We start from the raw sequence: 13909 nt of genomic DNA on the forward strand, positions 1-13909 counted from the left end.
CCTTAACCTCAGTCTCCTAAACTGCTATGAAAAAGTCACTTCGGTATATTTCATTTGAAACAAATGGGGTAGAAAGTGCAGCACAATGCACACAACACTAAGTGCTTTACCAAGCTTAGCTATCTCGCAAGATGAAGAAATCTAATTCACTTCAAATCAAATTCATTTATATAGCCCTTTGTACATCAGCTGATATCTCAAAGTGCTGTACAGAAACACAGCCTAAAACCCCAAACAGCAAGCAATGCAGGTGTTGAAGCACATTGGCTAGGAAAAACTCCCTAGAAAGGCCGAAACCTAGAGGAACCAGGCTATGAGGGGTGGCCAGTCCTCTTCTGGCTGGGCCGGGTGGAGATTATAACAGAACATGGCCAAGATGTTCAAATGTTCATAAATGACCAGCATGGTCAAATAATAGGTCTGGGACAGGTAGCACGTCCGGTGAACAGGTCAGGATTCCATAGCCGCAGGCAGAACAGTTGAAACTGGAGCAGCAGCACGGCCGGTGGCCTGGGGACAGCAAGGAGTCATCATGCCAGGTAGTCCTGAGGCATGGTCCTACGGCTCAGGTCCTCCGAAAGAGAGAATTAGAGAGCACACTTAAATTCTCACCGGATAAGACGGGAGAAGTACTCCAGATATAACAAACTGACCCTAGCCCTCCGACACAAACTACTGCAGCATAAATACTGGAGGCTGAGACAGGAGGGGTCAGGAGACACTGTGGCCCCATCCTATGATACCCCCGGACAGGGCCAAACAGGAAGGATATAACCCCACCCACTTTGCCAAAGCACAGCCCCCACACCACTAGAGGGATATCTTCAACCACCAACTTACCATCCTGAGACAAGGCTGAGTATAGCCCACAAAGATCTGCCACGGCACAACCCAAGGGGGGGTGCCAACCCAGACAGGAAGATCACATCAGTGACTCAAATCACTCAAGTGGCGCACCCCTCCTAGGGACGACATGAAAGAGCACCAGTAAGCCAGTGACTCAGCCCCTGTAATAGGGTTAGAAGCAGAGAATCCCAGTGGAAAGAGGGGAACCGGCCAGGCAGAGACAGCAAGGGCGGTTCATTGCTCCAGAGCCTTTCCGTTCACCTTCACACTCCTGGGCCAGACTACACTCAATCATATGACCCACTGAAGAGATGAGTCTTCAGTAAAGACTTAAAGGTTGAGACCGAGTTTGCGTCTCTTACATGGGTAGGCAGACCATTCCATAAAAATGGAGCTCTATAGGAGAAAGCCCTGCCTCCAGCTGTTTGCTTAGAAATTCTAGGGACAATTAGGAGGCCTGCGTCTTGTGACCGTAGCGTACGTGTAGGTATGTACGGCAGGACCAAATCAGAGAGATGGGTAGGAGCAAGCCCATGTAATGCTTTGAATGTTGGAAATCAGCCCTTGCCTTGACAGGAAGCCAGTGTAGGGAGGCTAGCACTGGAGTAATATGATCAAATTTTTTGGTTCTAATCAAGATTCTAGCAGCCGTATTTAGCACTAACTGAAGTTTATTTAGTGCTTTATCCGGGTAGCCGGAAAGTAGAGCATTGCAGTAGTCTACCCTAGAAGTAACACAAGCGTGGATAAATTTTTCTGCATCATTATTGGTCAAAGTTTCTGAATGTTTCATACTACCAGTTTGCTTGTTAGCACAACCTATCTAGCTAGCTACTCCACTGACTCTCGACAGCTAACAGGCAGCTGCTTCATTCAAAATGAATCCATTCTGACTTTAATTATACTGAACAAAAATATAAATGCAACAATTTTGAAGATTTTACTGAGTTGGTATAAGGAAATCAGTCAATTTAAATGAATTCGTTAGACCCTAATCTATGGATTTCACATGAGTCCAGATATGCATCTGTTGGTACTTAAATAAGAAAGGTAGGGCCGTGAATCAGTACCAGTCAGTATCCGGTGTGACCACCATTTGCTTCATGCAGCACGACACATCTCCTTCGCATGAAGTTGATCAGGCTGAATGTTGTTCCACTCCTCTTCAATGGCTATGCGAAGTTGCTGGATATCGACTGGAACGCGCTGTCATACACGTCGATCCAGAGCATCCCAAACGTGCTCAATGGGTGACATGTCTGGCCATAGAAGAACTGGGACGTTTTTTAGTTTCCAGGAATTGTGTACAGATCATTGCGTCATGGGGCCGTGCATTATGGTCAAACATGAGGTGAATGGCACGCCCAATGGGCCTCAGGATCTCGTCACAGGATCTCTGTGCATTCAAATTGCAATCAATAAAATATTTGTTTGTTTGTGGGTTGTCTGCCCATACCGCCACCATAGGCACTCTGTTCAATGTTGACACGTGGTCTGCGGTTGAGGCTGGTTGGACGTACTGCTAAATTCTCTAAAATGTCGGTAGAGAAATTCTGGCAACAGATCTGGTGAACATTCCTGCAGTCAGCATGCCAATGGCACGCTCCCTCAACTTGAGACATCTGTGGCATTGTGTTGTGACAAAGGCACATTTTAGTGGCCTTTTATTGTCCCCAGCACAAGGTGCACCTGTGTAATGTGCATGCTGTTTAATCAGCTTCTTGATATGCCACACCTGTCAGGCTGATGGATTATCTTGGAATAGGAGAAATGCTCACTAATAGGGATGTATACAAATTTGTGCACAACAGAAGCTTTTTGTGTCTCCATCTGCAGGTAGCCTAGTGGTTAAGGGTATTGGGCCAATAACTAAAAGGTTGCTGTTTCGAATTACCGAACCAGCTAGATGGAAAAATCTGCCCTTGAGCAAGGCAGTTAACCCTCAACAACAACCCCCGGTGTCATGGATGTTGAGTAAGGTGGGCCTCGCACCTTTCTGATTCACAGGGCTTGGGTTAAATGCGGAAGACTCATTTCGGTTTAATGTGTTCAGTTGTGCAAATGACTAGGTATCCCCCTGTGTCTGGTGTGCCTCTCTCAATCATGGCCTACCCTTCTGTTGCTGTCTCGGCTTCTTGTTTGGTGTCTCTCCATCTACTCTTCTGTTGCGGTCTATCTTTTGTGTTATATCATGCATCCCTCAAAGAGATACATCGGTGAAAAATATCGGAATCGGCCGACATTAGCTAGAAATGCCAACCTCTGCACCAGCCCGATGTCTAGTTTAACGACGATGTGCCAAATCGATGTCTAAGCTACCGTGCATACCTAATATAACAAAGGTACATGATGTAATGACGCCATGTAAAATTTTGCGCTACACGTGCAACACAGCATTCCAAATCTAGCCTACCATTTCTGCTATGTAGATCGAGCAGTCAACAAGTTGAGCAGTCATTTGAAAGAGTAAGAATTTCAGCGAGACAACTCAAAGGCGAAATCCATTAATAATTGCCCTTGACGAACAACCGTTCTCTGTTGTGGGTGATGTTGGCTTTCACCGACTGCTTGAACACGCTACCAAGTGCGCTATTTTTCAGTTGTTGCCCTTTCCGTAGTTAGTCATAGCATCACTGCTATTAGCTTCACAACTGACATTGGGACCAGCAATATCAGCCTCATGAGCATGCGGAGTCTGACAGCACAGTGCAGAATTCGTACTGAGGAAAGTCGTATTGCATGCTCATGAATGTGCTGGTTGTCATACTGCTGCCAATTCAACGGCATTTGAGAACATGTTTGAAACATTGATCACGCTAGCTCCATTCGAACAACTGACCTGAGAAATATGCTCATCAACTGCGCCTGTAGCAGACGTGATACCCTCTGTCATGGCATTGAAACACCTGCTCAACAAAACTGTCCACACAGGCTGTGAACAAGCAATTCGGTGGCATTCTCTCTTTACTGTGTTGCCACCATGCTCGATGCTATGTACAAGGACCGCTTCTTCGATGCAGACAATCAGGGTTTATTTTAAATGTTACATACACAGCTGGACAAGATGGAAATGGACACAGTGACAGTGCGCACAGAGGAAGAGAGGCCATGGACAGACAGCTGAAACTTCACTGCTTGACACTGCTTGACATGTATGATGAATCCTTGTTGAGAATGAAATGACTGAACAACGAAACAGCACAGGAAGTAAGTGAAGGAAATAGGGTTTGATAGGTTGTTTTTTGCTGGTAATGGGGATGTGTAAATACCAACAAAATAATGTTTTGGTTAGTGTGTGTAACCTTTATTTAACTAGGCAAGTCAGTTAAGAATTTGTTCTATTTGCAATGATGGCCAAACCCGGACGACGCAGGGCGAATTGTGTGCCGCCCTACGGGACTCCCAAATCAGAGCCGGATGTGATACAGCCTGGATTTGAACCAGGGACTATACTGACGCCTCTTGCACTGAGATGCAGTGCCTTAGACCGCTGCTCCACTCAGGAGCACGAGGTCCCCTCGGAATATCACTCATCAGTCAATCACACAACCAAGAATTAATAGTGAATAAACAATTAATCAAATGGCCACTGAACTATTTACATTGACTCCCCCCTCCATTTGTTTTGTACACTGCTGCTGCTCTCTGTTTATTTATGCATTGTCACTTCACCCCTACCTACATGTACTAATTACCTCAACTAACCTGTACCCCCCCCACACACTGACTCGGTACCGGTACCCTTGTACATAGCCTTGTGTTACTATTTTATTTGGTGAATATTTCCTTAACTCTTCTTAAACTGCATTGTTGGTTAAGCCTTGTAAAATAAGCATTTCACGGTAAGGTCTACACTTGTCACATGCGGCGAATACAACAAATGAAGTTTGATTTGATTTTAGACCACTGCGTGCATGTTTTAACTATTTAACTGTACTAGAATGCTTAAGGCCGCTAAAATTTTAAATATCGGTGATCAGTATCGGTATCGGCCAGAAATGTCATTGGTGCGTCACTAATCTTTTAGTTTTGCAATCCAAAGTGCTCAACTGGATACTGTAGTAGCTTAACTTGTTTTGGGCCTGTGTCTGGCTCATCTGGAAAATGTCAAGCACTTTGAAAGGTTCTTGAAGTGCAAAAACCAAGTGCTATGATGAAACTGGCTCTCATGAAGACCGCCACAGGAAAAGAAGACCCAGAGTTACCTCTGCTGCAGAGGATAAGTTCATTAGAGTTAACTGGACCTCAGATTGCAACCCAAATGTTTCAGAGTTCAAGTAACAGACACATCTCAACATCAACTGTTCAGAGGAGACTGCATGAATCAGGCCTTCATGGTTGAATTGCTGTCCTTTGGTCTGATGAGTCCAAATCTGAGAATTTTGGTTCCAACCGCTGTGTCTTTGTGAGACACAGAGTAGGTGAATTGTTGATCTCTGCATGTGTGGTTCCCACCATGAAGCATGGAGGGTGAGGTGTGGGGGTGCTTTGCTGGTGGACACTGATTTTTATTTAGAATCGCTTAGTGGGACGGTAATTTGTTTTTCAACAGGTCAATGACCCAAAACACACCTCCATGCTGTGTAAGGATTATTTGACCAAGGAAAGTGCTGCATCAGATGACCTGGCCTCCACAATCACCCGGCCTCAACCCAATTGAGATGGTTTGGGATGACTTTGAACATAATGTGAAGGAAAAGCAGCCAATGAGTGCTCAGCATATGTTTTTTATTTTTTTATTTTTTTTATTTCACCTTTATTTAACCAGGTAGGCTAGTTGAGAACAAGTTCTCATTTGCAACTGCGACCTGGCCAAGATAAAGCATAGCAGTGTGAGCAGACAACAAAGAGTTACACATGGAGTAAACAATTAACATGTGCGAACTCCTTCAAGACTGTTGGAAAAGCATTCCTCATGAAGCTGGTTGAGAGAATGCCAAGTGTGTGTAAAGCTGTAATCAAGACAAAGGGTGGCTACTTTGAAGAATCTCAGATATAAAATGTATTTTGATTTGTTCAACACTTTTTTTTGTGTGTTACAATTGTTATTTCATAGTTGATATCTTCACTATTATTCTACAGTGTAGAAAATAGTACAAAAATAAAGAAAAACCCTTGAATGAGTATTCAAACTTCTTTGCTATGAGACTAGAAATTGAGATCAGGTGCATCCTGTTTCCATTGAAAATCCTTTGTTTATACAACTTGATTTGGAGTCCACTTGTCTGAAATTCAATTGATTGGACAATATTTGGAAAGGCACACCTGTCTGTATAAGGTACTACATTTGACAGTTCCTTACAGAGGAAAAACCAAGCCATTAGGTCGAAAGAATTGTCCGTGGAGTTCCTTAGACAGGATTTTGTCGAGGCACAGATCTGGGGAAGGCGTACCAAAAAATGTAATTTATCTACATTTCTGCTTTTTGTGACTCCTATCTTTGGCTGGAAAAATGGCTGTGTTTTTTTGACTTGGCAATGACCCAACATAATCATATGTTGTGCTTTTGCTGTAAAGCATTTTTTAAATTATTATTGTTGGCTTGCATTGCAATTTGATGTGGCACTGTACAGCAGGGCTCTTCAACCCTGTTCCTGGATACCTACGGACCTGTAGGTTTTCCTTCCAACCTTAATCTCTCACCGGATTTCAAATGATTTGCTGGTTGATAAGCTAAATCAGTTAAATTGAAACTTGGATTGGAGCAGGGTTAGTTCTTCTGGAACAGGGTTGGAGAGGCCTGCTGTACAGTAACAATGTATTTGTGTATTAATATTCATCCTCCCTTCCTGCGCAATACTTCAGATGGTGGCAGACCTCCTGTACGACCAGTACCGCATAGACTGTAAGAACACACACAGCATGAACCTCATTCTAAGTTACTTTGGCAAGGTGCAGAGCCTGTCGGACGACCTGGCCAAGCAGCTGTGGATAGCGCGTCTCAAGGGCACGCAGTCGGTTACACGTGAGTCAGACAAGATGTGGCTGAAGGAATCACAAACCTATAACCTCAGTTTAACAGCAGCACACTGACAATCTGCCACATAGGGCAAACATGTATTTAGTCAGCCACCAATTGTGCAAGTTCTCCCACTTAAAAAGATGAGAGGCCTGTAATTTTCATCATAGGTACACTTCAACTATGACAGACAAAATGAGAAAGAAAAATCCAGAAAATCACGTATGATTTTTATTGAATTTATTTGCAAATGATGGTGGAAAATAAGTATTTGGTCAATAACAAAAGTTTATCTCAATACTTTGTTAAACAGATCGAGGGAGATTATTAGTGGTTTTGTATGTCTTCCATTTCCTAATAATTGCTCCCACAGTTGATTTCTTCAAACCAAGCTGCTTACCTATTGCAGATTCAGTCTTCCCAGCCTGGTGCAGGTCTACAATTTTGTTTCTGGTGTCCTTTGACAGCTCTTTGGTCTTGGCCATAGTGGAGTTTGGAGTGTGACTGTTTGAGGTTGTGGACAGGTGTCTTTTTATACTGATAACAAGTTCAAACAGGTGCCGTTAATACAGATAACGAGTGGAGGACAGAGGAGCCTCTTAAAGAAGAAGTTACAGGTCTGTGAGAGCCAGAAATCTTGCTTGTTTGTAGATGACCAAATACTTATTTTCCACCACAATTTGCAAATAAATTCATAAAAAATCCTACAATGTGATTTTCTAATTTTGTCCATCATAGTTGAAGTGTACCTCTGATGAAAATTACAGGCCTCTCTCATCTTTTTACGTGGGAGAACTTGCACAATTGGTGGGTGACTAAATACTTTTTTGCCCCACTGTACTATTTATAATTAGGGCCCTGTGTTTTGCGTTATGTGACAGCAAGACTTTATCCTGTATTTTAAGCCTTATCTAGATATGAGAATTACACAAAAAAATGAAAGCAATTCTGAGGATGGTGCTGAACCATCTGACATAAAAAGAGGACAGTTGAAGGAAAAATTGTTTCAGAAAACTGTCTGTACATTCATCTCCTCCCAACTCCACTACTGTAACTCATTACTCTCCGGCATCAACTCTAGCTCTCTCCATAAGTTCCAAATGGTTCAGAACTCTGCATCCGCACTAATTCCTGACAGCACAGAATCATAATTTGGTGGGTGCTTATATTATTTATCCTATTTCACACATCTACAAGTGTTTATTGATACATGTGTGAATTGGAAATGTTTTTTTGCATATCAAACTCTCTGAGACACCCTCGAAGAGTGGGGTCACAGCCAGGGACTGCCATTATCAATGGCGACCTTAATCCTAATTGCTCAATGGCACATAGACAGATTTTTCACTTTGTTGGCTCGGGATTATTATTATTATTATTATTATTATTATTACTAGTGACCTTCAGGTTACTGGCCCAGTGCTCTAACCACTAGGCTACCTGCCACCATCACCCCTGTCGTCTGAGAACTCCACTGGTACCCTGTCTCCCACTGCATTGAATACAAGATCCTCCTTCTGACCTGCAAAGCCCTTCCCCACCTGGACCCCCCCCAGACCTTCTTCACTACCCACACGCTCACTCCATTTTAACAGTTGGCCACCTTGCCGTCTCCAGGATCAAGCTCCAGATCTTTGGTGACAGGGCCTTCTCCAGTATTGCACCAAATCTCTGGAACTCCTTCTCTCCAGCCATCCATGACTCTGAGTCCATCACCACCATCCCACCCACACGCTACTATCCTCAAACACCCACAATCTCTTGTACATCAACTTGCCTCGTGAAACAGGAGATAGACCTACCATAATGGGCCGTTATGACTGGGACAAGGCTAATTATAATGCACCCATTTGTACCGTGATCTCACAACAATTTATTACTAAACTTTAATGTTAAGGTTGTTAACGTTGTGCAGTACAATTATAATTTTTTTTCACATTGTTTACCCAAATGATTGTGAAACCGAATTCCTGATTGCTGATTGTGCCGTTACTCACCACAGATGTTGCAAAACAATTGGTATTTGCATTTTTAGTAAGTGTTGCAGTTGATATTGACTTGTTTGATCCCCAGGACAGAATGATGCTCCTGGTCAATTGATAGGTCCTAAGGAGATTCCCCCTTTCAATATGTGGTTAACTGTATGCAGTGTATAATCCCAGCCAACTGACACTCTGGCACAGGATATCATAACATGTTGCATCAGCTTGAATTGAGGCAAATGTGTTGATACTGTTTTTACCCCTATTTATGATTTTTATTGATGACTGTCCTTAGTACAACTGTCTTAAATAAAAATTATTAACACATTCTTTGTCTTGCTCATACCAACTGAACTACACTGTATGTTTAAAACTGTCCTTTCATCCAAAGTCCAGATAGAATAACATGTACTGTAAATGTGGGTAGCAGTAGGCATACTGTAGTAGCCCACACACATTTGACTCCTAATTGTATGGTCATTGTCTTTATTCTCAAGACTTAAAGGGTGCTGAACACAATATGTTGGGATGCAAACCAGGTATATGAATCACTGTCGATCCATCCTGTTATGATCTAATGAGGTGGATGTAGGATATTCTGGGCCTTTCCCAGTCATGGAGGACAAAAACCTGCAGCAGTGCATCGCACTGAATACCACTACTGAATTGGGGGTAGTATATGTGGAAGAACATCAGGGGAGTTGGTGGTGCAGATGGGCCTAGTACAACAGAACGCAGCCCTTCTCACTCAGTAGTCTACTAGAGGCCATCACAAAGCTGAGTCCCTCTTGGTTCTTATTGGCAAAGACCGAGTCCTGTACCTTGATGGTATGAAGGGGCACTGGTCAAACAGTGTACTAAAACCCTCAAGTTAGGGTTGAGATTTCATGTAAGACTCTCCAAATACCACCTTTCCCAACATGTTACACCCCAAATATTGTTAATGAACCCTGTTTAGGCTGTATTATGATAGGGTACCAAAATGCATAACTGAACGGCTTGAAACGGAAGAAATCCCACGGGAATTGCTAGTTACACAGAACTCGGGTTAGTTGAGATGTCAGACTTTCCAATACCATTTTTCACACCCGAAAGACTTAATCAACACCTAAGCTGATATGACTTGTATTATTATGATAGGGTACCAAAACGCATAACTGAACGGCTTGAAATGGAACAAATCTCACTGGGAATTGCTGGTTACACAGTACTCAGGTTAGAGTTGAGAATTAATGTCAGACTCTACAATACCACTTTCCCGCCCTTTCCCTGACCATAGAGAGCCCTCTGTGTTCTCTATGGTGTAATAGGTCAGAGCGTGACTAGGGGGATTTCTAGTTAGTTTATTTCTATATTGGTGTATGTGTATGGTTCCCAATTAGAGGCAGCTGTTTATCGTTACCTCTAATTGGGGATCATACTTAGTGTGTCCTTTTTCCCACCTGCGATCTGGGATATTGTTTTTGTAATAGTGCCTATGTGTTCTATGTTTTGCACGATCATTAGATCTTTGTTGTTTTTTAAAAGTTTCACGAGTAATAACAATTTGGAACTCTTGGAGGGACTGTAGATCTTAATGTATTGCATTGAGTGATTGGCCTGGTTCTAACGGATACAGTAGTATTTAGTCAGACTGTGACGTAGAAAATAAATAAAATCTGAAACCACTTGAAGCTGGGATGTCCCTCCTACCATTTCATTCGCTCTTCCGACTGTCCAACTAACTCCTGGCTCAACCCTACATCACAGCAAGTGCCTGCAATCGTTACATCGTAGTGCAACAGGAAAGAGTGGTTTCAACGCAGAGGCAAATTCAGATAGATTAATCAAACATTATTCATAGATTTAAAACAAAACCCTTTGTCATAGACGGACAAGATTAATATGAAATGGAGCCAACAGAAGGCTGCCTCGCTTCTAGTCCTTAGGAAACTTTGCAGAATAGTTTTATGTATTCTTCCTTACATTGTTAGCCCACGAAATCTGAAGTGTTATTACATACAGCCAGGAAGAACTATTCGATATCAGATCGACGTCAACTTACCAGCACCACGACCAGGAATACGACTTTGCGGATCCTTTGCCCGAACAACCCAGGGCATTTGAACTGATTCCAGAGGCGGACCCAAAACAACACCGCCGTTGAAGAGGTAGACAGAGCGGTCTTCTGTTCAGACTTCGGAGGTGCGCACACCACCCACCGCTTCCAGTATATTACTCGCTAATGTCCAGTCTCTAGATAACAAGATAGATGAAATTAGGGCAAGGGTTGCTTTCCAGAGAGGCATCAGGGATATGCTGTCGGAGTCGATACAGCCACCTGAATTCTTTGTGCGTTGCGCCGCAGGAATAAACATCTCCCCGGGAAGAAGGGTGGAGGTGTATGTTTCATGATCGACGACTCATTGTGTAATTGTAACAACATTCAGGAACTCAAGTCCTTTTGTTCACCTGATCTAGAATTCAATCAAATGCCAACCATATTATCTCCCAAGGGAATTCTCCTAGGTTATTGTCACAGCCGTGTATATCCCCCCTCAAGCCGATACCACGACGGCCCTCAAGGAACTCCACTAGACTTTATGCAAACCGCCCACCGTTCAGCAAATCTGACCCCTACTCCATTTTGCCCCTACCTTCCTATAGGCAGAAACTCAACCAGGATGTGCCCTTGCTAAGGACTATTCAACGCTGGTCTCCTTCACCGTGGCCGATGTGAGTAAGACATTTAAATGTGTTAACCCTTGCAAGAATGTCGGCCCAGACGGCGTCCTCAGAGCATGCGCAGACCAGCTGGCTGATGTGTTTACAGACATATTCAATCTCTCCCTATCCCAGTCTGCTGTCCCCACATGCAGCAAGATGGCCACCATTGTTCCTGTACCCAAGAAGGCAAAGGTAACTTAACGATTATCGCCCCATAACACTCACTTCTGTTATCATGAAGTGCTTTGAGAGACTAGTCAAGGATCATTTATTTATTTTACTAGGCAAGTCCGTTAAGAACAAATTCTTATTTTCAATGACTGCCTAGGAACAGTGGGTTAACTGCCTGTTCAGGGGCAGAACGACAGATTTGTACCTTGTCAGCTCAGGGATATGAACTTGCAACCTTTCGGTGACTAGTCCAACGCTCTAACCACTAGGCTACCCTGCCGCCCATATCACCTTAGGTGTCACCCTAGACCCACTTCAATTTGCTTACCGCCCCAATAGGTCCACAGACGATGCAATCGCCATCACACTGCCCTATCCCATCTGGACAAGAGGAATACCTATGTAAGAATGTTGTTCATTGACTATAGTTCAGCATTCAACATCATAGTACCCTCCAAGCTCATCATTAAGCTTGAGGCCCTGGTTCTCAACACCGCCCTGTGCAATTGGGTCCTGGAATTCCTGACAGGCCGCTCCCAGGTGGTGAAGTTAGGAAACAACATCTCCACTTTGCTGATCCTCAACACTGGGGCTCCACAAGGGTGCATGCTCAGCCCCCTGCTGTACTCCCTGTTCACCTATTACTGCGTGGCCATGCACGCCTCCAACTCAACTATCAAGTTTGCAGCCAACACAACAGTAGTAGGCTTGATTACCAACAACGACGAGTCAGCCTACAGGGAAGAAGTGTGGTGTCAGGAAAACAACCTCTCACTCAACATCAACAAAACAAAGGAGATGATCATGGACTTCAGAAAACAGCAGAGGGTGCACCCCCATATCCACATCGACGGTCCAGCAGTGGAGAAGGTGGAAAGTTTCAGGTTCCTTGGCATACACATCATGTACAAACTGAAATGGTCCACCCACACAGACAGTGTTGTGGAGAAGAGACAACAGCGCCTCTTCAACCTCAGGAGGCTGAATAAATTTGGCTTCTCACCCAAAACCCTGACAAACTTTTACAGATGCACAATTGAGAGCATCCTGTCAGGCTGTATCACCGCCTGGTACGGTGGTGATACAGCCCGACAGGATATATTTATTTATATGTATATATTCTTATTCCATTCCTTTACTTAGTTTTGTATGTATTAGGTATTTGTTGTTGAATTGTTTGATTACATGTTAGATATTGCTGCACTGTCAGAACTAGTAACACAAGCATTTCGCAACACTCACAATAACATCTGCTAACCATGTGTATGTGACCAATACAATTTGATTTGAGATGAAAGGCGATATCCTAACGAGTCCTGGAAGCAAGCTAGAGCTCTGAAACATTCACAGCGATGAGTTGCACATTTTCTCTAGCACTAAACATACAAATATTTGTTACAGTTATAAGGAAGTTGACAGTCGGTAATTTTATAATTTCATTATGCTATATTTAGAAAATATGCAAGTCCTTTCAAGCTTTTTGTTGAATAGGAAATACAGAAAATATTTTACATTTTCATATTTTTATCATATGTGTACTGTGTACTTGAGTTTGTGTCCTCAAAAGTTACTACCTCTTATCAGAAAGGTGATATTTAAACCTTTTGAGTATGCAGCATTACTAGTTATTGTTTATGGCCCTTTCATTACATAATTACTTTTGGGTATTACATAGATTACGTTTAACTGGTTAATTAACCCTTTTTAAGCTGATGTGATTTGCATTATACTAAACACAAATATAAACGCAACATGTAAAGTGTTGGTCCCATGTTTCATGAGCTGAAATAAAAGACAGCAGAAATGTTCCATACGCACAAAAAGCTTCTCAAATGTTGTGCACAAATTTGTTTACATCCCCGTTTGTGAGCATATCTCCTTTGTCAAGATAATTCATCCACCTGACAGGTGTGGCATATTAAGAAGCTGATTAAACTGCATGATCATTACACAGGTGCACCTTGTGCTGGAGACAATAAAAGGCCACTAAAAATGTGCAGTTGTCACAACACAATGCCATCAATGTCTCAAGTCTTGAGGGGGCGTGCAATTGGCATGCTGAACGCAGGAATGTCTACCAGAGCTGTTGCCAGAGAATTTAATGTTAATTTCTCTACCATAAGCCTCCTCAAACATCGTTTCAGAGAATTTGGCAGTATGTCCAACCGGCCTCGGGTAACCACGCCAGCCCAGGACCTTCACATTCGGCTTCTTCACCTGCAGGATCGTCTGAGACCAGCCACCG

This window comes from Oncorhynchus kisutch, linkage group LG4 (assembly GCF_002021735.2).
Source record: "Oncorhynchus kisutch isolate 150728-3 linkage group LG4, Okis_V2, whole genome shotgun sequence".
NCBI classification, from domain to species: Eukaryota; Metazoa; Chordata; class Actinopteri; order Salmoniformes; family Salmonidae; genus Oncorhynchus; species Oncorhynchus kisutch.